Here is a 25,496-nt window from a genome sequence, read left to right as displayed (position 1 = left end):
CGGTGGCTAAACATGGTATTGTAGGCTAACGTCGGTATCGAGCAGTAACAGTATTTACGTGCCGCTGCTGCCAAGTGGCCCTGGGTTGAGACCACGTTTTTACTTACTTGCAGCACGAATGGAGAAAGTGATTTTTGACAGTCTCTCTAGAGACATCGCTAGGTGTTTAGGGATAGACTTTGTCAGTTCCCCCTAGGATGATGGCCTCTCAAATAGTTTGTGATTCCTCTAGACCTTTATACAGAAGAAGCCTGCTTCGTGGCTTAAATCCAAGCTAAGGAAACGAGTTAGAGGTCTGATGCAGAACTGTGAATTCAATGAACGGGAGCACTACAGTACATTGCACTGTATGTGTGAGGAAAGCTGCCCCCTTTAGTCCCTTGTCGACCGAACAGAGGACTGTAAAGGATACCGCCAAGAAACTTTAGGATGCTGGTTGGAATCCAGCTCCAAAGTAGCCCCTTTGGGTGTTATGTCATCAAAAAGTAAGAACAGCGAATCTCCCTTTGATCAAAAGCGCAACAGAACTGTTTTATTTGTAGGGCAGGGCGCATTCCTAAACGCGAATCTCCTGTTTTAGAAATGCTTTGGGCGGCGTGAAGTGAAAATAAGAAATGGGCTCCAGATGCACATGGAAGCAATCAAGTGTTTGATCTGAGCTGTTTCAAAGACTGCTCAAGAGCTTTCCTTTCACAGAGGCGCAACGATTAATGATGGGGGTGCACCCTTCAATGCGCCTTACGACTCTAGGGAGTGATTGAGACGATTCGTAGCTTGTGCTCATTTCCCTCTATTCCCCGTGTTGCAGTGGTAGGATGATGTAAATTACTGCTTCGACACGAAATGGCATTATAATCAAGTGCAGGAGCTGAGGGCTTTTGTTTTGTTTCGTTTTCCATGGCGTTCGTAAGCGCGCAAAACAAAGGCAATTCCTGCGTCTAACAGGAATGTAAATGCTTTTGAAAGTGCAGTATGGTGCAGCTTGTAAAATCCTTGTCCACATTTGTGGTTTGTTGATGTTTTTTCTGTCTGCCAAAGTTGCATTTTGACATCCGGACGGGGAGACTTTATCATTTGAACGTGAAGCCAGCCTTAAACCCTCTGAGGTGTTACTGTCTGCAGGCACGTATTTTGTCAAAGGTATTTATTTTTTTTTAACGGAGAGCGACTTTGAAAACGTATCCGCAGCCACCTCGCACTCCGTGTTAGATTATAGGAGGAATGCGGCGGCGAATGAACTAGGTTCAATTTTGATTCCTGCGGCGATTCCTGTGTCTACCACTAATGTAAGAGCTATTTAAAGTGTGGCGTGGTGCGGCTTTTCAAATGCTCAACAGGATGACTTCGCATGCACGCGTGCTTTCATGCAGTCGTTTGTGCAACCATGTCTGCTTACGTGCAAACGGGCGTGGTTTCATGTATGCAAAAAACTTTCCTGGGCTCTTCTGAAGCACATAAAATTATTTGGAGATATACATTTGTCTTGTTTTCCTCTTAGGCTCTAGAATTGATAACTTTTTTTTCATTTTTGGCCTTTTTCTTCGTTTTCCAGAAAGTGGTTGCAAGCCCAATATCATGCGAAGAAACTTCAGGATTCGGGGATCAGTCAATGGATTTTGTTCAAAGTTGGATTGTTGCTCTCTGTGGACCAAGAGATGTTGTTCTATAATGTTTTTTTTTTCAAATTTAAAAATATCATTTTTTCATGGAGCTTTGAAGGGGATGGATTCACCCTCCTTTAGCCAGGACAGAGCTCCAGGAGCCTGGGTAGGATTCTAGCTTTCTCCCCGTGCAGGCACCTGGCACAGAAGACATCATTTTTTTCCTTAAAATATTTTTTTTTGTGTTCCTTGTTGTTCCAAACTTAATTTTAATCACTTTTAATTAGAGATTTTATTAAAAATAGTGCAAAAAATGACAAATTTCACAAAAAATAATGTAATATAAAATGGTTGTTTTTAACTTATTGTAGTGTTTTAGAAACTACTATGTCTTCAAAAATGGTTGTTTTTCACTCCTAGGAATGAAAGCTGTTGTTATATGATGTTTATTTTCAAATTTTGAAAAAATCAAAGGATTCTAGCTTTCTCCCCTTGCAGGCATCGGGCACAGAGAACCTCATGGTTTTCCTAAAAATCATTCGTTATGTTCCCTGGTGTTCCAAACTTAGTTTTAATCAATTTTAATTTGTTATTATGTTAAAAACAGGGTAATAAGTTTCTAATTGGACTATAAATAATGTCATATTGTCTGCTATAAAACTGATGTTTTCAACTCCATTGTAGAGATTCTAGAATCAACTAATAGAGAATTTAAATAAAAAAGGCATAAGAAGACATTACCAACAACGACTACAAGATGGAGATATTGTCTAGACATTACCAACAACGACCACAAGATAGAGATATTGTCCAAAGAGGCAAGAAGGGCAAAGCTGTGATAAGGTAAAATCATATTTTGAAAGAGATTGCTGTCAGAATGCACATCCGTATCCCAAACAGAATATCTAGTAAAATATGATCATTTGTGAAACTGGCAAATGAGTGTCTGCTACAATATGATTGCTACATATCTGCATTTGTTGGTTTTTAAGGAGTAAGAGTGCAAGCGGTTTAAACCTGCGATCCAGTGTGTTGAAGTATTTCACAACACTACCCCTAGCACATCTGGAAATAAATCCTCATAATGATTATTGCCCTGGGGATGTACCAAAAAATCAGTGAGCATATATATATATATATCACTGTGTTGAAGCTAGAGACACAGAATAACTGCAAACACATCCTAAATACAGTGTTCCTTCACCTTTGACCTCATCCAGAATGTATCGTTTTTTTAAAGGGATTGCTGTCAGAATGCACAACTGAATCCCAAACAGAATCTCTAGTCAAATATGATCATTTGTGAAACAGGCAAATGAGTCTCTCAGGTGCCCATTGCTCATTTTCAGACACATTTATGCAATACTTTCACCATGCGTTGAGCAATAGGGATTAAAGATACCAGAGGTAAGGTTTAAAAGTGATTCTGAGGTGCAACACATCAGCGATACAGCTAGGCATCTGAAATGCGGGGTTTGAGAGCCCTTCAGGGAACACCGTACCCTAAAGGTACCAGAAGTCCACTTGTATAAGCATTAAGTCACTGTCACCCCTGTTACAATGTGATTGCTACATATCTTCATTTCTTTGGTTTTTAAGGAGTAAGAGTGCAGGGGGTCTAAATCTGCGATCCAGTGTGTTGAAGTATTTCACAACACTACCTGTAGCCCGTCTGGAAATAAATCCTCATTCTGATTGTTGCCCTGGGCATGTACCAATAAATCACTGAGCATATATATATATAGCACTGTGTTGAAGCTAGAGACCTGTATGTAATAATATGATGCTAAAATGTTATTTTCAGATATATTAATGTAATAAATGATTGCTTATGCTTTATAAACAAATCTAATTAAAATAAAAGCTTAAGTTTTGCATTTATCTTGTACCATAGAACATGATTTTCTTTGTATTTCAAGCCCACAAAGTGTCCAAATGACGCACTACATGATATAAGGAAGATTATCACATGCATATCGGTATTATCTTTCTTACGAAAATGCATTCCTTTCATTACCTTTTACTTTTTAAAATGAACTCAAATTGTGTATAATGTAATAATTTAAGTAGAATAGATTCTAAAAATATAATGATCCAGTGTGTTGCACTTCTTCACTTCTTCACTGCTCTATGCCATCTGGAAATAAATCCTCAGACTGCTTACTGCCCTGGGCATGTACCAATAAATTACAGGAGCACATCTATATATCACTGCGTTGAAGCAGGGGACACACAATCACTGCAAACACATCCTAAATACAGTGTTCCAGCACCACTGACCTCATCCAGAACGTATCATTTCTTGAAAGGGATTGCTGTCCGAATGCACATCTGAATCCCAAACAGAATCTCTAGTAAAATACGATCATTTGTGAAACAGGTAAATGACTGTCTCAGGGGCCCATTCCTCATTCTCAAGACACATGTATGCAGTACGTACACCATGCATTGAGCAATAGGGATTAAAGACACCACAGGTAAGGTTAGAAGTCATTCTGACTATATTCTAAAATATTGGACTCATATTCTTATGATGGCAGACATGATGCTGCGTTTAAAACCGGGGTTAATGGACATTATATGACTGTCAATTCTGTTTTGTTTTGGAGACTCTTGGCTGCCTATGTGGTACAGTGCAGCGTGAAGGAAACATTTTCCAAAACTGTGTCAGCTCAAAAGTTGTAAGAGAACCTCTCCAGCTGCTTTAACTCTCTTCATTTTTGTCATTTAATTGTCTGTCAGCACTATGTGGCAGCGTTGCATGACAACCCATCTCACCACGGAAAGGAACCTAACAGCTTTGGTAAGAGAGGAGAAATGGACCTGGCCCGTACAGGGCTCGAACCCACAACCTTGGCGTCACTAGCACCACGCTCTAACCCACTGAGCTAACCGGCCTCACGACAGTGGTCCTCTCTGTGCTGCAAAAAATCGAACTCAGGGAATTTCTTTTGTCCTCCTTTGAATAGAAAGCTGTGTAATTCAGTGTACGGGCTTTCTCATGCAGTTTCATGGTTCTTGTAACCCAAATCCTACACTGGCCTGAAGTGCCCCCCCATTTCACAGCATTTTTCAGCTGATTTAAAATGTACCTAAAGGAGGAGCATTATTGAAGATCATCAATTACCAAGAGCTTTTGTCAAAGGTTTTGGTGGTCATTTTTAATGACCACAGAGCGCTGTGACCTCGGTTTTACATCTCATCCAAAGGACAGCACCCTTTTACAACACAGCGTCTCCGTCACTATGCATTGGGACCCGCACAGACCTCAGGGTGAGCGCCCCCCCGCCGGCACTGTTACGTCCCAGTGTGTGTTCTGTGTGTTTTTCTGTTATGTCCACACTGCTGACCCTTGATTGTTCTCCCTTCCCCATTGGCCAACCATCACACCACTGTTTCAATATGATGTCATCATCAATCAGCCTTCAGCCAATCAGAACACATTTTATTCACTATATAACATGGAGGCTTTCAGAAAGAAAAGGCCTTTTGTTTGACTTCGGTCCCGTTCGGTTTTGGTTTTCGCTTCGCTTCGCTTCGCTTCTTGTTATTGCTTCGGCTTCGTTTGTTGGTTTGTTTTGCTTTGTGTTTGTGTATTTTCGTATAGCTTCGGCTTTGTTGTTTTGTTGGTTTTACGTTAGTTTCTTTGTACTTTTGTTTGTTTGTGTGTTCATCCTTGATTTGTCTTTACCTTGCCCAAGTGTTACATGTTCAACTTACAGATGCAGCCATTCAAAGTGCGCGGTACAGACACCGCAGTACAGATACCGCAGGTAAGATGACACGCGATACTGCGGTGCGTGATTGGTTGACCGACAGGGGCACTCGTGGTCCATTGGTCTGTCGTAGAAAGACTTACTGTACTGTAAACGTCTTTACTGTGCCCGTTGTAGATATTGAATTTTACCACTGAAGGGAAATCTTAGTAGCTGAGCATAAAAAGAATAGGAGCATACTGTAACGCGTGTGAAGGCCATAAACGATATTAATTTTGGAACGTAAACATACAGTATATGGCTGGTCTTGGTACTTTAAAGAAAAAAATACGCATCAGTATTCCATTTCTCCCTAAACATTGTAAGCTTCGAAGTCTTTAACTAACGTGATACCGGAGTCAACCAGCATACTTTTAGAATTTGATTAAAAGGGAATATAATATGGAATCGCGTATCTAAAGAATTTAATAACGGTATGATTATATCCGTGTACTGCGGCAGGACTGTGTAAGGCTGTTTCGCCTGCCTGATCATGCGAGCTGTCTTGTAGCCTACTGGTCTAGGTGCGTGACTACCAGCTGGCAGGTTGTGTGTTCGAATCCAGCTGGTGCTGGACTTTTCATTTTTATTTATTTATTTTTTAATCGCGTAACATAAACATATTACCGTATGCAAACTGTACTGTATACAGTATGTATATGTATATTTAATGTCTTAACTGTGCCCGTTTAATTGAATTTAAAAAAAATATTTAACACGAACATGAAGCTGTTTACATGTTCCGCCTGAGAACAGTCACCCGTTGCTACCCAACGCAGAATGGTGATTGGCTGACACCATCTGACACCCCTCTGATTGGAGAAAAAAGACGTGCTGGTGTGCTATACCAGGAAGAGGATTTCTTTCAATTCTAAACGTGTATTTTAAAAGTTTAAGAAGTAAAAACCTTACAGCGTACACAGATTTCTAAACTGATCAGGATCGTTATCTTTGTCTCATGCATAATAATGTTCACCGCTCTGTCCAGCAAATTAATAATAAACTTTATTTTATATAGCTTTTTAAACGAATAAGTAATTAGATTGCTCATAAACCTAATCACTTGCTTTTTCTTTTTATTTATGCTCAGATTTCAACTATAGATCGTATTATTAATAACCATAATAACAACCAACCAACAAAAACAACCATATAAACATAATACCAACCAAAAACATAGATAACAACCACAATACAAAATCAAATAATCAAACCATTTTACACTCGCAAAGTCCTCCAATTATCATAATCCCGCCCCTTATGCAAAACCAAACCTTCCTCCCATCCCAGTTTATCCTGTTTATCATAAACAAAATCCACCTCAATTTTCAACATAAAGCATTACACAAAATCAATACCTCAACACTCCATACTCAACAACGATAATTCACAAACAGCCAGAACATGTAACTACACATTCCCAAACATACCTACTTTCCATAGCCCCGCCCCTTATGCAAAACCAACATCCCTCCCCTGTTCTCTCTCTCCCCTGGCGGTTGTAATTGTTTTTATTTTCAAATAAATTTTAGCAAAGTCATGTATTTTAAAAATCTTAAGATTTTTCTATTTATGTCTTTATTTAGTGGTTTCATTAGTGACAAAGGCTAAACTTTCTTGGAAAAATGTCTTTTATGTAAACCATGTTTGCTATTAATTCATTCAGGGCTAAAATATGTTCATTGTCTTCTAATGAAAGAAGGGTTCCTTTCGCCGTAGTCGGGAGCCTAGCCTTTAACTAGTAAGTACTGTATTTACTGGGTTTTTGAGGGGGGGTGTCTTTCGCTGGAAATCTCGCCTCCTACTTTGAAAATACCCGTGAAACCGGTTCAATTCGTCACAGCCAGCACTCCTGCAGAGAGTTGGGTTGTACTTGCAGTGTATACAGTACACGCGTTATGCTCTTCGTTAATGTCTGTGAAGTTTTAATCTCTGAGCCATACTGATTCTTCTGGAAGCACACCAGTATTCCACTTTCTCCCTAAACATTTTTAGGATCAGAGTCTTACATGTGGTTATTTCGAAAACGTTTGTACGTGCTCCTTCTTACCATGTTACTGTTTACCGTTACTGACCATATTAAGTTTAAGTGCCTGTGGGCACTTTTCCTGTCCGTGGGGGGTGGACCGTCTTTCATTAGAAGGTTAGTCTGTTCTACTCTGAGAATGTAGGGGGGTGGGAAGTGCCCGCGGTCATTTAATTAGTATTAAAATCTTAGTTATCTTTCTAGTTCACAGGTTTGCATGCATAATTTAATTTTGAAAGCCACTGAGACATCAGGTACTACTGTTGTATTTATGAAAAAGAAACAAAACAAAAAACATACTAACAACTGTGCCATCCTACTCCTTAGTTAATACATTTTATTATTCATAAACAGTTAACATTGTTAGCAAAATATTTTGAATTATATTTAACCCTATTTTTTCTTTAGTTTTGTATTTAACTTATTATATGATAGTCAGACTTAATGTATATTAATGTATATTTGAACAATGAAAATATATTTTTACAAGATTTTACATTAAGCACTTAAAATTAATATGGTTAATAATAGTAAACTGTAATATGCTGTAACAAGATCGGTTAAACTGCTAAGAAAATCCTTTCAGAGAAAATGTTTCAGGTGTGAAGAACAAACCTGTTCCCACACACCCTGCCCCCACTACCATTAGAATATACACAAACATTTTAGCGTTTCATTCTGAGCAGAAGACCCTCACACCTGAAGAGTGCTGGCTGTGACGAATTAAACCGGTTTTACAGGTTTCAATCACAGATTGGGACTCAGTAAAGTAACACACAGCGCCACTGGATTTGATAATACTGTACCTAACCAAAATCCGCAATATGGAAACAGAACCTGTGTAATTGTTGATAGATGATGTACTCGTAACATTTTTTCAAGACGAACTACAACATTTAAAAAATGACTTGTATGTACTTGATATCTCTAATCAATCCACGGGTTCCAGCACAAAACGAAACTAAAACGCATACCGTTTGGCGCTTCTTATTAGTTGTTCAAAAGTAATTTGACCGTATGAAATGCATAATATAAACCTAGAAACATATACGTGAGCAGTACTTAAGCACTGTAGTATCGGTGTTAAGACATACCTCTCAAATACTGTAAATCAAGTTAAAAATATCTCAAGACCGATTCTGGTCGTAATGAAACCATGTTTCGTGTATGTTTTCTTTTTCATCTTGAAATAACTCATTTCTAAATACCTTTTTCACTGTTAACATCTTGTAGCAACTTTGCGACAAAATATACACTCTGACAGTTCATCCTGCTACCAACATTAAATAAAACAAATCTTAAGATTTCTATATTTATGTCTTTATTTAGTGGTTTCATTCGAAGCTTACAATGTTTAGGGAGAAATGGAATACTGGTGCGTATTTTTTTCTTTAAAGTACCGAGAGCAGCCATATACTGTATGTTTATGTTAAGATTTCCCTTCAGTGGTAAAATTAGATATGAATATTCAATACTTAAACGGGCACAGTTAAGACATTAAATATACATATACATATTGTATACAGTACAGTTTGCATACGGTAATATGTTTATGTTACGCGATTAAAAAATAAATAAATAAAACTGGAAGGTCCAGCACCACCATTATGTTTATATGGTTGTTTTTGTTGGTTGGTTGTTATTATGGTTATTAATAATACGATCTATAGTTGAAATCTGAGCATAAATAAAAAGAAAAAGCAAGTGATTAGGTTTATGAGCAATCTAATTATTCGTTTAAAAAGCTATATAAAATAAAGTTTATTATTAATTTGCTGGACAGAGCGGTGAACATTATTATGCATGAGACAAAGATAACGATCCTGATCAGTTTAGAAATCTGTGTACGCTGTAAGGTTTTTACTTCTTAAACTTTTAAAATACACGTTTAGAATTGAAAGAAATCCTCTTCCTGGTATAGCACACCAGCACGTCTTTTTTCTCCAATCAGAGGGGTGTCAGATGGTGTCAGCCAATCACCATTCTGCGTTGGGTAGCAACGGGTGACTGTTCTCAGGCGGAACATGTAAACAGCTTCATGTTCGTGTTAAATATTTTTTTTAAATTCAATTAAACGGGCACAGTTAAGACATTAAATATACATATACATACTGTATACAGTACAGTTTGCATACGGTAATATGTTTATGTTACGCGATTAAAAAATAAATAAATAAAAATGAAAAGTCCAGCACCAGCTGGATTCGAACACACAACCTGCCAGCTGGTAGTCACGCACCTAGACCAGTAGGCTACAAGACAGCTCGCATGATCAGGCAGGCGAAACAGCCTTACACAGTCCTGCCGCAGTACACGGATATAATCATACCGTTATTAAATTCTTTAGATACGCGATTCCATATTATATTCCCTTTTAATCAAATTCTAAAAGTATGCTGGTTGACTCCGGTATCACGTTAGTTAAAGACTTCGAAGCTTACAATGTTTAGGGAGAAATGGAATACCGGTGTGTATTTTTCCTTGTGATATTTTAAGCTCTAGTTGAATGATAGGTGTCGCATTTTAAATCATTTTCGTTGCTAGAAATTATGAAACGCCCTGTTAAAAGCAAGGAAGTTTTTATGCCCCGTTGAAGTAAAACAAAATGCCTGACAAAGTATGGCTTGGACAGATTCCAAGTGCTTGTACAAATGTGCTAAAGAAATTATACTTTGAGTATACAGCTTGTCCAAAGTCATCCATTATCAATACTATTAGTAATATCTTCAGTAAAGGCTTTGATGCATAAATATTTCTGATGAAGGTAGGTTGTGTACTTTTGTCCAACTGAGCAATCTTGCTTTCATAATATATACCAACATTTTAATGACTGATGATTAACATGCTGTAATACACAGTTCAAAATTAAAGGCTCAAATGCTGTACATGAGAGGTTAAGCTCCCCCTGGCGGTTTTACAAGGCGACGCCGGATAGTTAGTCACGTGACACAGGTGACACACGTGATACCGCGTGATACTGCGTGATACTGTGACACGCCCACCGCGGTATGCCGTGAAATACCTCACCCATTTTGAATGGCTGCATCTGTATGTGTTCTTTTGTACCCTGTCCTGTTGATTACTCTTGTTTTTCCTTATTTGTATTCCTGGTTCACTTGTGTTTTTGTGTGAACTTTTGTATATAAGGTTAGTTTAGGTTGTTGGGTACACTTACACACTTAGTTAATTTTGTATTAGTACACTAGTTTAGTACGGGTGAGTGCCATTTGTCTTGTATGGTTTTGGGTAGTCAGTGCAGGTTAACTAGGGTGTTGAAGACGCAGAAGACCGTGTGTTTCTCGTTTTCTTTTGTAGTCGGATTAGCTTTCCCTCACTGTCCTAGCCAGCTCCATTTTGTTTGTTATTTTCTTTTCTTTGGCACCACTCTAGTTCCTTACCCTTATCACGCTTCCTAGTCCCTCACCAAAACCCATCTGCTTCCAAAAGAATTATCCTAAATGTTACACCCCTTTTCCCCTAGACACTTGGGGTCGTAACATTATTGGGGGCTCGTCCGGGATATCAAATTCCCGTCCTAAGGATTTTTTTTTGTGTTGCAGAATTTTGGTGTTGGTACAGGATTTTGATTTGTGGATTGTGTTTTGGCAAGGTACTGTAGTTATGGCTACTTTTGATTTGCGAAAGTTTGTGGAGGAACCTTCCTTTGAGCAGCTGGATAAGTGTAGGAAGGACGAATTGCTCCAAATTGCTGATTACTTCCAGATTCAGGTTTCGACGCAAGCTCTTAAAAGGGACGTCAAGAGAGCTGTGATGGATAGGTTGGTAGAGTTAGAGGTCATTGCATTAACGAGCAGGTATGCCGGTTCTCCTGGGGCTGCTGCTAAACCTGCTATGGTGGTGGAAGAACAGGACGAGGTGCAGGGGGTGGCTGAAGACTTAGTGGAGGCTGAGGTCAAGGCCACCTTGCCTCCCTTTGAACCGTTCTCTCCGGTCTCCACCGGGTCAAAAAGCGATACTCGCCTGAAAGTTCATTTGGCCCGCTTGCACATGGAGGCGCAGGAAAAAGCCCAAGTACGCCAGGCAGAATTTGAATTGCGCCTTGCAATTCGTAAGATGGAGATCGAGGCGGAGAAAGAGGTTAAGCTCCGACAGCTTGAGCTAGAAGCACGAAAGAATGCTCCTGCTGTGCAGCCGACCCACTCCGAGGCCTCTAGCGTGTCTCCTTTGCAAGATCCACTCTCTACCACCTTTGATGTAAGTAAGCACATTGCTTTAGTTCCTCTGTTTAGGGAGACGGAAGTTGATTCGTACTTTGGTGCATTCGAGCGAATTGCCACATCACTTCGTTGGCCTAAGGAGGTTTGGTCACTGCTTTTGCAGTGTAGATTAGTGGGCAAAGCTCAGGAAGTTTGTTCTACACTTTCTTTAGAAGAAAGTTTGAATTACAATACTGTGAAAGCTGCTATCTTACGGGCTTATGAATTAGTTCCTGAGGCTTATAGACAACGCTTCAGAAATCATCGTAAAGTGTCAGACCAGACATTTGTTGAATTTGCTAGAGAGAAGGGCACTCTCTTTGATAAATGGGTTGTAGCCAGTAAAGTGAGGGACTTTAACTCATTGCGTGAGTTAATGCTCTTAGAGGAATTTAAGAACTGTTTGCCTGAACGCATTGTTGTGTATTTGAATGAGCAAAAAGTAACTACTTTATCGCAAGTCGCTGTTTTGGCAGATGAGTTCGTGCTCACTCATAAGAATGTTTTCATGTCTGTGCGTGCGGAGAAGACTTTGTCTACTCTAAGTTCCCAGTCTCAGTCTCCCCCAGTAAAAACTAGTTCCTCACGTTCTAAAGAGGAGCGTGAATGTTTTTATTGTCACAAGAGAGGTCATATAATTGCAGATTGTTTGGCCCTAAAACGTAAGCAGCAGCAACAGCAACAACCTAAGAGTGCTGGGTTTGTGTTTCCCGTTCTGCTATTCCTTTGTCTAGTGAAAACAGTCTCCCTGACCCTAGTTATGAACCATTTATTATGGAAGGATTCGTTTCGCTAACAGGTAAACCAGAAGACCAGAAAACAATTCCAATATTAAGAGATACTGGAGCAGCCCAGTCATTTATTGTTGTGGATGCACTGCCTTTGTCTGATAAATCTATCTGTGGTTCGAGTGTATTAGTTCAAGGCATCGAAATGGGTTTTATGAAAGTGCCTTTACACTACACTACTGTGTACATCTACAATGTGGTTTAGTTACTGGATTTGTTAGAGTTGGGGTACGTCCTTCGCTACCTGTTAAAGGGGTAACTCTTATTCTTGGAAATGACCTGGCTGGGGGTAGAGTATAGCATATTGTTTGATTGGTTTTGTCTTCATTGTCCAAACATTAGATGTTTGTTTTTATGGGTGGGGGTGTTACGTCCCAGTGTGTGTTCTGTGTGTGTTTTTTGTGTTATGTCCACACTGTTGACCCTTGATTGTTCTCCCTTCCCCATTGGCCAACCATCACACCACTGTTTCAATATGATGTCATCATCAAACAGCCCTCAGCCAATCAGAACACATCTTATTCACTATATAACATGGAGGCTTTCAGAAAGAAGAGGCCTTTCGTTTGACTTCGGTCCCGTTCGGTTTTGGTTTTCGCTTCGCTTTGCTTCGCTTTGCTTCTTGTTATTCCTTCGGCTTCGTTTGTTGGTTTGTTTTGCTTTGTGTTTGTGTATTTTCGTACAGCTTCGGCTTTGTTGTTTTGTTGGTTTACATTAGTTTCTTTATACTTTCATTTGTTTGTGTGTTCTTCCTTGTTTTGTCATTCCCTTGCCCCAGTGTTACATGTTCAACTTTTGTGTTCTTTTGTACCCTGCTCCTGTTTATTACTCTTGTTTTCCCTTATTTGTATTCCTGGTTCACTTGTGTTTTTGTGTGAACTTTTGTATATAAGGTTAGTTTAGGTTGTTGGGTACACTTTACACACTTAGTTGACTTTGTATTAGTACGCTAGTTTAGTACGGGTGAGTGCCATTTGTCTTGTATGGTTTTGGGTAGTCAGTGCAGGTTAGCTAGGGTGTTGAAGACGCCGAAGACCGTGTGTTTCGGGGTTTCTTTTGTAGTCAGATTAGCTTTCCCTCACTGTCCTTGCCAGCTCCATTTTGTTTATTTTCTTTTCTTTGGCACCACTCTAGTTCCTTACCCTTATCACGCTTCCTAGTCCCTCACCAGAATCCCCCTGCTTCCAAAAGAATTATCCTAAATGATACACCCCTTTACCCCTAGACACTTGGGGTCGTAACAGACCGCTAACTCGTTTCCTTAGCTTGGATTTAAGCCACGAAGCAGGCTTCTACTGTATAAAGGTCTAGAGGAATCACAAACTATTTGAGAGGCCATCATCCCAGGGGGAACTGACAAAGTCTATGCCTAAACACCTAGCGCAGTCTCTCGAAAGACTGTCAAAAATCGATTTCTCCGTTTGTGTTGCAAGTAAGTGAAAACGCAATCTCAACCCAGAGCCACTTGGCAGCAGCGGCACGTAAATACTGTTACTGCTCGATACCGACGTTAGCCTACGCTCGATACCATGTTCAGCCACCGCTAGAAAATTTTCGGCTCTAGTACCGGAGCAAACGACAGGAGGGCCAATGTCGAACGGCACACGTGTCAGACATGGAGAGCGACTAGGATGGGATTCGAACTCATGCGTGCAGAGCACAATAGATTAACAGTCCATTGCCATCGCCTCGTCAAGGAAACTGGGCTGTCCGGACATGAGCTGGCACGCTCCAGATGATCTTTTTCATTTTTTTCCCTCGTACTCGAGGGTCATTTTCCTGTTCCACATGCGATTTCAACATTTTCTTGGGAGATGTCAAGCCAGCAAGCCACTGCTGTGGTTCAGTGGCCAGTGTGGAGTTCAGTGGCCCTGTTGTACACAGAAAGCACATTGAGCTCCTTGGACATGAAAAGTTCCAGATAAAAGCCATTTGTCATCCTTTCTCTTGGTGTCGATGTTGCTATTGTATGTAAAGGTGGCAACTTGCTCAGCGAGCAGGCGGAGCACACACCGAATGCAGATGTGTCTGAGTGGTGTGTCCAAGTGGCTGCAAAAGGACGGCACTCCTGGGGCACTGTGGCTTAGTTGGTTAAAGCGCCTGCCTAGTAAACAGGAGATGCTGGGTGAGCCTGGGTGATTCTCGATGATTGCAAGCCGTACAGCCTCCGCCATGCTTTCCAAGTGGGATGAGGTTTTGGAGTTGGTATGCAGTGTTTTGTTATCTCCAAACATAACGCTGTGCACATTTACCAACAAGTTCAACCTTTGTCACGTCTGTCCACAGAACATTGTTCCAGGAGTTGCTGTGGAACATCCATGTGGTCTTTAGCAAACGTGAGAGGGGCAGTGGTGGTTTTTTTGGGGGGGAGAGCAGTGGTTTCCTCCGTGGTGACCTCGCATGATCACCACTCCTGTTCAGATTTCTTCTTATGGTGGACTCAGAAACACAGACGTAAGACAAAGTCAACCACCTGTTCGCTAGATCCCATCCCCACTCAGCTAGTCAAAGATTCCCTTGAAGGACTGGCAGGACCTATAATTAGTATGATGAATGCATCGCTTGCGTCAGGCGTTGTACCTGATCAATTTAAGGTAGCGGTTGTTAGACCGCTCCTTAAGAAGTCAAATTTGGATCCACAAGTTCTTAACAACTACAGGCCTGTCTCAAAGGTCCCATTTCAATCTAAAAGTTTTGAGAGAATAGTTGTTGCCCAATGTCAATCGTATCTGGATTCAAATAATATACTTGAGAAATTTCAGTTTGGTTTCTGAAACTGCATTAACATGAGTCGTAAATGATATTCTCTTAGCTACTGATGCAGGGAATGCAACAGTGCTAGGTTGCAACAGTGCTAGGAATGCAAACTTTAGGTTGCGCTTCTTCATGCTGCATCGTTGGCATGAGTGGAGCTTTTTAAACGTCTGTACTTACTGCGCCCCATAAGAAATCATTTGTCCCCGTTCAAAAGAGATTGTGCGATGTCCTGCACCATTCGCAAAGCAAACCTTTGACAGTTTGAAAAGAGGAATTTATTCTGCTTCCTGAACGTGCAGTAGTTACAAAGTTGAACGTCTTTACACGATCTGCTACAGTTTTCAGTGGGTGAGCTTTGTCAGATGGCTTGGGAAAACGCACTGTGTTTCGGCTTGGGAAACATCATGAGCAGTGTCCTGCATGTTTTCTGTGTATAGCTGTCTTTTAACGCATACAGAACTCATTCGAAATCCTTGATTTCTCCAATTAACAAGGGTCCCTTAAAGGATGAGTCAAAGTAACGTCTAATCAGATTAGTTTCCTTTGAGCTGGTTCAGAGTTTGCTCAAGAGTTTACCTTTCACAGATGCGCAAAAAAGAATGTTGGGGGTGCATGCTTCAAGGCGCCTTACAGCTGTAGGGAGTGATTCGAGACGATTCCTGGCGTGTGCTCGTTCCCATATACCGTACGCACCGGGGTGCAGTGCTACGATGACGTACAATACCGCTTGGGCACGTAACAGCGTTATATGCAAGTGCGGGACGTGAGGGTTTTCGTTTGTTCGTTTTGTTTTGCTCTGCTTTGCTTTGTTTTGCTTTCCATCGCGTTGGTAAGAGCGTAAATAAAAAGGCGATTCCTGCGTCTATCACTAACGTAAGAGCTATTTCAAGTGCGACGTGGTGCGGCTTTTCAAATGCTTGTGGGCATTTCTCTGTTGTTGATTATTTTTTTGTGTGTAACAAAGTGGCATTTTCATGTCCGGACGGGGAGACTTTATCATTCCGACATGAAGCCACCCTTAAGTCCTCTGAGGCGTGTCTGTCTGCAAGGCTTGTATTTTGGAAATGTTTTTTTGAAACGGAGAACGACTTTGAAATAGGCTTCTGCCGGCGCCTCCCGATCCAGGTAAGATTGTAGCAAGAACGCAGCGGCGGCGGGGATTTCTGTAGTCATGGCCGGTTGGTTAAGGCGATGGACTAGAAATCCATTGGGGTCTCTCCCCGCAGGTTCGAATCCTGTCGACTACGTTGTCTGCCTCCTGTTGTTGTGTTCCGGTGCAAGCAAAGAAGTGCGCCTCTTCGCTGTTCCTGGTGGTTTTAAAAGGCCAAATCGCTTGTACCCGCTGCCTTGGAATTAAGTTCTTCAGCGTCTGCGAATGGCATTTTGCAGATGTCGACGCGTTTTGCACAGAGCACCAAAAAAGCGTCTTTTTTGAAGGCCCAGGCACTGAGCATTGGTGGTTCAGTGGTAGAATTCTCGCCTGCCACACGGGAGGCTTGGGTTCGGTTCCCGGCCAATGCAGTGGCTTTTGCAGCGAGCGGCTCCATCACTTGCATCCCCTTGCAACTCGCAACTGAAAACCCACTGAAGCTAAGCAGGTGTGAGCCAGGTCAGTACCCGGATGAGGGTGAGCTACAGGGAAAAACAAAGCTTCCAGCTGGAAGCGGTGTTAATGGTGCCGGCGGGGGGGCGTTCACCCTGAGGTCTGTGCGGGTCCCAATTCCCCAGCATAGTGACAGAGAAATAAACATGTTTGGGCAACTTTGGTCAACCCTATTTAACTTCTGGGGCAGGAAAAGCACACTTTTCAAAACTTGTTTTTCAGCTCGAAATAAACGTGTTTTTTCAAACCTTGGAATCCCAATGTAACTGCCTGGCTCATTAGAGCCCACTGAGTCAGCCCTTAACCCCAGTGTGCAGAAGTTGTCAAAACGTGTTTTTCAGCAGAAATAAACATGTTTGGGCAACTTTGGACACCCCCATGTAACTTCTGGGGCAGGAACAGCACACTTTTCAAAAGGTGTTTTTCAGCTCGAAATAAACACGTTTTTTCAGACTGTTGAATCCCAATGTAACTGTCTGGCTCAGAAGAGCCCACTGAGTCAGCCCTTAACCCCACTGTGCAGAAGTTGTCAAAACGGGTTTTTCAGCAGAAATAAACACGTTTGGGCAACTTTGGTCACCCCCATTTAACTTCTGGGGCAGGAAAAGCACACTTTTCAAAACGTGTTTTTCAGCTCGCAATGACCTCTGTTTTACATCTCATCCAGAAGACAGCGCCCTTTTACAACACAGCGTCTCTGTCACTATCATAAGTGACTGCCATCATAAGAATATGAGTCCAATATTTTAGAATATAGTCAGAATGACTTCTAACCTTACCTGTGGTGTCTTTAATCCCTATTGCTCAATGCATGGTGTACGTACTGCATAGATGTGTCTTGAGAATGAGGAATGGGCCCCTGAGACCGTCATTTACCTGTTTCACAAATGATCTTATTTTACTAGAGATTCTGTTTGGGATTCAGATGTGCATTCGGACAGCAATCCCTTTCAAGAAATGATACGTTCTGGATGAGGTCAATGGTGCTGGAACACTGTATTTAGGATGTGTTTGCAGTGATTGTGTGTCCCCTGCTTCAACGCAGTGATATATAGATGTGCTCCTGTAATTTATTGGTACAAGCCCAGAGCAGTAAGCAGTCTGAGGATTTATTTCCAGACGGCATAGAGCAGTGAAGCAGTGAAGTAGTGCAACACACTGGATCATTATATTATTAGCATCTATTCTACTTAAATTATTACATTATACACAACTTGAGTTCATTTTAAAAATTAAAAGGTAATGAAAGGAATGCATATTCATGAGGAAGATAATACCGATATGCATGTGATAATCTTCCTTATATCATGTAAATCATGTTCATCATTACATGATGGGAGCTAAAACAGAAGTTGAGAGAGAGCAAGGACGCCTACAGGAGGAAGGTATAGGACAAGCTGCAAAGGAAAAGCTACAACCCACAACAGCTACTCACCCACCCATCCCACACAGCTATCACTCTCCAACACCTCCACCATTAACACCTCCAGCACTGAAAGTGCTATGTGCACCATCCCCCAGGCCAGGCTGACCAGGCCAGTGCAATACACTGGATCTTTATATTATTAGAATCTATTCTACTTAAATTATTACATTATACACAATTTGAGTTCATTTTAAAAAGTAAAAGGTAATGAAAGGAATGCATTTTCATAAGAAAGATAATACCGATATGCATGTGATAATCTTCCTTATATTATGTAGTGCGTCATTTGGACACTTTGTGGGCTTGAAATACAAAGAAAATCATGTTCTATGGTACAAGATAAATACAAAACGTAAGCTTTTATTTTAATTAGATTTGTTTATAAAGCATAAGCAATCATTTATTACATTAATATATGTGAAAATAACATTTTAGCATCATATTATACATACAGGTCTCTAGCTTCAACACAGTGATATATATATATATATGCTCAGTGATTTATTTGTACATGCCCAGGGCAATAATCAGAATGAGGATTTATTTCCAGACGGGCTACAGGTAGTGTTGTGAAATACTTCAACACACTGGATCGCAGATTTAGACCCCCTGCACTCTTACTCCTTAAAAACCAAAGAAATGAAGATATGTAGCAATCACATTGTAACAGGGGTGACAGTGACTTAATGCTTATACTAGTGGACTTCTGGTACCTTTAGGGTACGGTGTTCCCTGAAGGGCTCTCAAACCCCGCATTTCAGATGCCTAGCTGATGTGTTGCACCTCAGAATCACTTTTAAACCTTACATCTGGTATCTTTAATCCCTATTGCTCAACGCGAAAACCTTACCTGTGGTGTCTTTAATCCCTATTGCTCAATGCATGGTGAAAGTATTGCATAAATGTGTCGGAAAATGAGCAATGGGCACCTGAGAGACTCATTTGCCTGTTTCACAAATGATCATATTTGACTAGAGATTCTGTTTGGGATTCAGTTGTGCATTCTGACAGCAATCCCTTTCAAAAAAGGATACATTCTGGATGAGGTCAAAGGTGCAGGAACACTGTATTTAGGATGTGTTTGCAGTTATTCTGTGTCTCTAGCTTCAACACAGTAATATATATATATATGCTCACTGATTTTATGGTACATGCCCAGGGCAATAATCATTATGAGGATTTATTTCCAGATGTGCTAGGGGTAGTGTTGTGAAATACTTCAACACACTGGATCGCAGGTTTAAACTCCCTGCACTCTTACTCCTTAAAAACCAACAAATGCAGATATGTAGCAATCATATTGTAGCAGAGTGCATCGTTTCTGGCATAGTATGGCCAGGTGTTTTCCGAGTTATTGCACGGATTGGGCACGGCCGCAAGCCAAGAGCCGCAGGCGATGAGCCCGGAGCTGAACGGGCCCCACTGGCCCGTTTGTAAGGCCAGGTGCATTGCCAACCACGACCGGCAGGGCAGAGGCCTTGAAAGCGGCCTGGGCTCCTGCAGCTGTGCAGCCAAGCGCTCTGGTTTCTCTTCATTTCGTACAAATCTTTCGCCTTTTGCTAAAGATTTCCGTAGAGAGGAGCATGAATGAGTTCCGTGCAATTTTTGTGCTTCCCTGCCTTCGGGTGGTTGCAGCTGGGCTGGTCAAAGAGAGAAAACAAAACCGCTCACAATCGCTCTTGTTATGGCGATTGTGGTTGTCTGCTCTGCGAGTCCTCGGTCTCTGCCCGTCTGATTGCCGCTCTCTTCTTTGGGGGGCGGGAAGTGTCCGGCCGCAGGGGATCTTGGGACCTCGCTTTGCAAAGCGGCTTCCCAGAGTGCGTCGTTTCCGGCACAGTGTGGCCGGGTGCTTTCCGAGTTATCGCACGGATTGGGCACGCCCGCAAGCCGAGAGCCGCAGGCGATGAGCCCGGAGCTGAACGGACCCCACTGGCTCGTTTGAAAGGCCAGGTGCATTGCCAACCACGACCGGCAGGGCAGAGGCCTTGAAGGCGGCCTGGGCTCCTGCAGCTGTGCAGCCACGCACTCTGGTTTCTATTCATTTCATACAAATCTTTCGCCTTTTACTAAAGATTTCAGTGGAGAGGAGCATGAATGAGTTCCATGCAATTTTTGTGCTTCCCTGCTTTCGGGTGGGGCGCAGCTGGGCTGGTCAAAGAGAGAAAACAAAACCGCTCACAATCGCTCTTGTTATGGTGATTGTGGTTGTCTGCTCTGCGAGTCCTTGGTCTCCGCCTGTCTGATTGGCGCTCTTTTCTTTTGGGGGGCGGGAAGTGTCTGCCCCCACTGCCCCTTTCAAGTTTGCTAAAGACCACGTGGATGTTCCAGAGCAACTCCTGGAACAATGTTCTGTGGACAGACGTGACAAAAGCTGAACTTGTTGGTAAATGTGCACAGCGTTATGTTTGGAGATAACAAAACACTGCATACCAACTCCAAAACCTCATCCCACCTGGGAAGCATGGCGGAGGCTGTACGGCTTGCAATCATCTAGGATCACCCAGGATCTCCTGTTTATTAGGCATAATAAACAGGGCCACTGAACTCCACACTGGCCACTGAACCACAGCAGTGGCTTGCTGGCTTGACATCTCCCAAGAAAAATGTTGAAATCGCATGTGGAACAGGAAAATGACCCTCGAGTACGAGGGAAAAAAAAGAAAAAGATCATCTGGAGCGTGCCAACCCATGTCCAGAGCGTGCCAACCCATGTCCGGACAGCCCAGTTTCCTCGACGAGGTGGCCGAGTGGTTAAGGCGATGGACTGCTAATCCATTGTGCACTGCACGCGTGGGTTCGAATCCCATCCTTGTCGCTCCGGTACTAGAGCCGTACATTTTCTAGCGGTGGCTGAACATGGTATAGTAGGCTAACGTTGGCTCTGGGTTGAGACCGCGTTTTCACTTATTTGCAACGCAAACGGAGAAAGCGATTTTTGACAGTCTCTCAGGATGACAGTTTGTCATTCCTCTAGATGTTTATACAGTAGAAGCCTGCTTCGTGGCTTAAATCCAAGCTAAGGAAACGAGTTAGAGGTCTGATGCAGAACTGCGAATTCAATGAACGGGAACACTACAGTACATTGCACTGTATGTGTGAGGAAAGCTGCCCCCTTCTGTCCCTTGTCGACCGAACAGAGGACTGTAAAGGATACCGCCAAGAAACTTTAGGATGCTGGTTGAAATCCAGCTCCAAAGAAGCCCCTTTGGGTGTTATGTCATCAAAAAGTAAGAACAGCGAATCTCCCTTTGATCAAAAGCGCAACAGAACTGTTTTCCGTGGAGCGGGTTTCAGACCCGTAGACCTGTTTTATTTGTAAGGCAGGGCGCATTCCCAAGCGCGAATCTCCTGTTTTAGAAATGCTTTAATGGGCGTGAAGTGAAAATAAGAAATGGGCTCCAGATGCACATGGAAGCAATCAAGTGTTTCATCCGAGCTGTTTCAAAGACTGCTCAAGAGCTTTCCTTTCACAGAGGCGCAACGATTAATGATGGGGGTACACCCTTCAATGCGCCTTAGGACTCTAGGGAGTGATTGAGACGATTCGTAGCGTGTGCTCATTTCCCTCTATTCCCCGTGTTGCAGTGGTAGGATGACGTAAATTACTGCTTCGACACGTAATGGCATTATAATCAAGTGCAGGAGCTGAGGGCTTTAGTTTTGTTTCGTTTTCCATGGCGTTCGTAAGCGCGCAAATCAAAGGCAATTCCTGCGTCTAACAGGAATGTAAATGCTTTTGAAAGTGCAGTGTGGTGCAGCTTGTAAAATCCTTGTCCACATTTGTGGTTTGTTGATGTTTTTTCTGTCTGCCAAAGTTGCATTTTGACATCCGGACGGGGAGACTTTATCATTTGAACGTGAAGCCAGCCTTAAACCCTCTGAGGCGTGTCTGTCTGCCGGCATGTATCTTGTGAAAGGTATTTTTTTTTTAACGGAGAGCGACTTTAATAAAGTTTCCGCAGCCACCTCGCACTCCGTGTTAGATTATAGGAGGAATGCGGAGGTGGTGTGCTCGCTGTAGTCGTGGCCGAGTAGTTAAGGCGATGGACTCGAAATCCATTGGGGACTCCCCGGTCAGGTTCGAGTCCTGCCGACTATGGCGTCTGCCGCACGTCGCCTTGTGCCTGTGCGGTAAAGGCGAAGTGCCGCTTCTCCTTTCCTGGTACTATAAAAATGCTACATCGCTTGGTCCTGCTTCCATGGAAAGCAGTTCTTCAGGTAATTCTCCTCTCTTACCAAAGCTGTTAGGTTCCTTTCCGTGGTGAGAGGGGTTGTCATGCAACGCTGCCACATAGTGCCGACAGACAAGTGTGTTGTTTGTATATGTGAGGCTCCAGTTATTTTCCCAAAATCCAGCACTGAGCGTAAACAAAGTGTCTAAGTAGCGTGGGAATGCTAACCCTAACCCTAGCTGGAGTTTGAGCAATCCAGCACTGAGCGTAAAAAGATGAGTCAAAGTAACGTCTAATCGGATTAGTTTCCTTAGAGCTGGTTTAGAGTTTGCTCAAGAGTTTACCTTTCACAGATGCGCAAAGAAGAATGTTGGGGGTGCACGCTTCAAGGCGCCTTACAGCTGTAGGGACTGATTCGAGATGATTCGTGGCGTGTGCTCGTTCCCATATACCGTACGCCAAGGGGGTGCAGTGCTAGGATGACGTACAATACCGCTTGGGCACGTAATGGCGTTATATGCAAGTGCGGGACATGAGGGTTTTCGTTTGTTCGTTTTGTTTTGCTCTGCTTTGCTTTGTTTTGCTTTCCATCGCGTTGGTAAGAGCGTAAATAAAAAGGCGATTCCTGCGTCTACCACTAACGTAAGAGCTATTTCAAGTGCGGCATGGTGCGGCTTTTGAAATGCTTGTGGGCATTTCTCTGTTGTTGATTCTTTTTTTGTGTGTAACAAAGTGGCATTTTCATGTCCGGGGAGACTTTATCATTCCGACATGAAGCCACCCTTAAGTCCTCTGAGGCGTGTCTGTCTGCAAGGCTTGTATTTTGGAAATGTTTTTTTGAAACGGAGAACGACTTTGAAATAGGCTTCCGTCGGCGCCTCGCGGTCCAGGTCAGATTTTAGCAACAACGCAGCGGCGGCAGGGCTTGCTGTAGTCGTGGCCGAGTGGTTAAGGCGATGAACTAGAAATCCATTGGGGTCTCCCCGCGCAGCTCCGAATCCTTCCAACTACGTTGTCCGCCTCCTGTCGTTGTGTTCCGGCGCAAGCAAAGAAGTGCTCCTCTTTACTGTTCCTGGTGGTTTTAAAACGCCAAATCGCTTGTACCCGCTGCCTTGGAAATAAATTCTTCAGCGTCCGCGAATGGCATTTTGGAGCTGGAAGCATGTCGACGCTTTTTGCACAGAGCACCAAAAAAGCATCTTTTTTGAAGGCTCAGGCACTGAGCATTGGTGGTTCAGTGGTAGAATTCTCGCTTGCCACGCGGGAGGCTCGGGTTCGATTCCAGGCCAATGCAGTGGCTTTTGCAGCGAGCGGCTCCATCACTTGCATCCCCTTGCAACTCGCAACTGAAAACCCACTGAAGCTAAGCAGGTGTGAGCCAGGTCAGTACCCGGATGAGGGTGAGCTACAGGGAAACGATTTCTTATGGGGCGCAGTAAGTACAGACGTTTAAAAAGCTTCACTCATGCCGACGATACAGCATGAAGAAGCGCAACCTAACGTTTGACAGACAAAAGCCGGGCGCCGCTACGAGCAATATGAAATCAAATTGACAGCACACGGCGTTTCGCGCTGACTCAAAAGTGATCTCGACAGACGCTGTTCTCTGCATAACGCTGAAAGAGCTAAAGAGCATTTCTGTTGAGACGTAACAAGCTCGTTTCTTTCTACCATGATGTCACCATGACCAAATCTGTCTTTAAACACCTTGCTCAGTCTCTGACGAGACTGTCAAAAATCGCTTTCGCCGATTGTATTGCAAACCGGCGGAAGCGGGGTATTGGGAAAAGTTTTCAACTAGCAATAATTGCGCCTCGGCTAAACCTCACAGGCTACGATACTGCCACTGCGCAAAGCTGACGGTTGCCAGGCAACCGCGGGGATCCTATTGAAATCGTTATCGATCGTCTCATGGCATGTCGTTGCGGTAACGCTTCATATTTGTCGTCTTCTTCTTCGTCTAGCTTGAGGTTTTGAAGAATTTCATGACAGACAAGGGCTTCGTTGGGAACAAAGGGCGTTGTGAGAAAACCATTGCTTATTTTCTGCAGCAGAAATACAACCCTTTAAATACAAGATGACAGAACAATGACGAAGGGCATGCCGGGAGGAACTCATGCACTACAGAGGAAAGGGGGCGGGCACGTACAGTTCACATTCAAGCCACAAGTACTCTTCTCGGATGTTACACAAACAAATCCTAACGTCTTGAAAGCATTGCAGCATATTTGTGTCCCACTTCCCGTGGCTGCAGGACGACTGACACGAACGGACAAACACAATCTGTGGCGTTTAACTAACAATATCATGATTTATTCAGGATGTGTGGAATCAGCACGTCCCGGAGACAGCTTCCGAAATCGTGAGCATTCTCTGGTGGTGTCCTGCAGGGCTCCTGTGGGCATGCGTTGGTGGTATAGTGGTGAGCATAGCTGCCTTCCAAGCAGTTGACCCGGGTTCGATTCCCGGCCGACGCAGTGGCGATTGGTTTCAAATGCTGTCATGAGCCTTGGATTGTGACTAGCAAAGCGAAGCCTTTTGAAAGAGCTAAAGCACTGCAAAACGGAATTGAAGGAGAATCTTACAGGGGATTCTGAGCAGTGTCTGCATACACGCAGTCCGATATGGGTGCTGAAAGCTTGAGCTACTCTCAATGTCATGCTGCCTTTCCCCGGAGTAAATCTGTTACATTGAAAGAATGCTTCTGGCAGGTTCAAAAAGGGACCCTTGTTAATTGGAGAAATCAATGATTTCGAATGAATTCTGTATGCGTTAAAAGACAGCTATACACAGAAAACATGCAGGACACTGCTCATGATGTTTCCCGAGCCGAAACACAGTGCGTTTTTCCAAGCCATCTGACAAAGCCCGCCCACTGAAAACTGCAGCAGATTGTGTAAAGACGTTCAACTTTGTAACTACTGCACGCACAGGAAGCAGAATAAATTCCTCTTTTCAAACTGTCAAAGGTTTGCTTTGCGAACCCCGCAGGACATCGCACAATCTCTTTTGAACAGGGACAAACGATTTCTTATGGGGCGCAGTAAGTACTGTTACTGTCACTGCTCGATACCGACGTTAGCCTACTATACCATGTTCAGCCACCGCTAGAAAATTTACAGCTCTAGCACCGGAGCAAACGACAGGAAGG

The 25,496-nt window shown here is 42.8% G+C and overlaps 6 non-coding genes across 6 annotated transcripts; 5 read left to right on the top strand and 1 right to left on the bottom strand.

Annotated features, from left to right (window-relative positions):
• Positions 1–19,688: 19,688 nt before the first annotated feature.
• On the top strand, positions 19,689–19,802 carry LOC138229594 (U5 spliceosomal RNA). Its single transcript, XR_011186004.1, has one exon. It is a non-coding gene; the product is annotated as a U5 spliceosomal RNA (small nuclear RNA).
• A 393-nt stretch (positions 19,803–20,195) lies between these two features.
• On the top strand, positions 20,196–20,312 carry LOC138229583 (U5 spliceosomal RNA). Its single transcript, XR_011185993.1, has one exon. It is a non-coding gene; the product is annotated as a U5 spliceosomal RNA (small nuclear RNA).
• Positions 20,313–20,906: 594 nt separating this feature from the next.
• trnas-gcu (transfer RNA serine (anticodon GCU)) lies at positions 20,907–20,988 on the top strand. The gene has a single exon. It is a non-coding gene; the product is annotated as a tRNA-Ser (tRNA).
• Positions 20,989–22,190: 1,202 nt separating this feature from the next.
• trnas-cga (transfer RNA serine (anticodon CGA)) lies at positions 22,191–22,272 on the top strand. Its single transcript has one exon. It is a non-coding gene; the product is annotated as a tRNA-Ser (tRNA).
• Positions 22,273–24,061: 1,789 nt separating this feature from the next.
• LOC138229489 (U4 spliceosomal RNA) lies at positions 24,062–24,203 on the bottom strand. The gene has a single exon (XR_011185900.1). It is a non-coding gene; the product is annotated as a U4 spliceosomal RNA (small nuclear RNA).
• Positions 24,204–24,750: 547 nt separating this feature from the next.
• trnag-ucc (transfer RNA glycine (anticodon UCC)) lies at positions 24,751–24,822 on the top strand. The gene has a single exon. It is a non-coding gene; the product is annotated as a tRNA-Gly (tRNA).
• The last annotated feature ends 674 nt before the right edge of the window (positions 24,823–25,496 follow it).

Source organism: Lepisosteus oculatus, unplaced genomic scaffold, assembly GCF_040954835.1.
Source record: "Lepisosteus oculatus isolate fLepOcu1 unplaced genomic scaffold, fLepOcu1.hap2 HAP2_SCAFFOLD_45, whole genome shotgun sequence".
NCBI lineage: Eukaryota > Metazoa > Chordata > Actinopteri > Semionotiformes > Lepisosteidae > Lepisosteus > Lepisosteus oculatus.
This window is presented reverse-complemented; position numbering and strand designations above follow the sequence as displayed.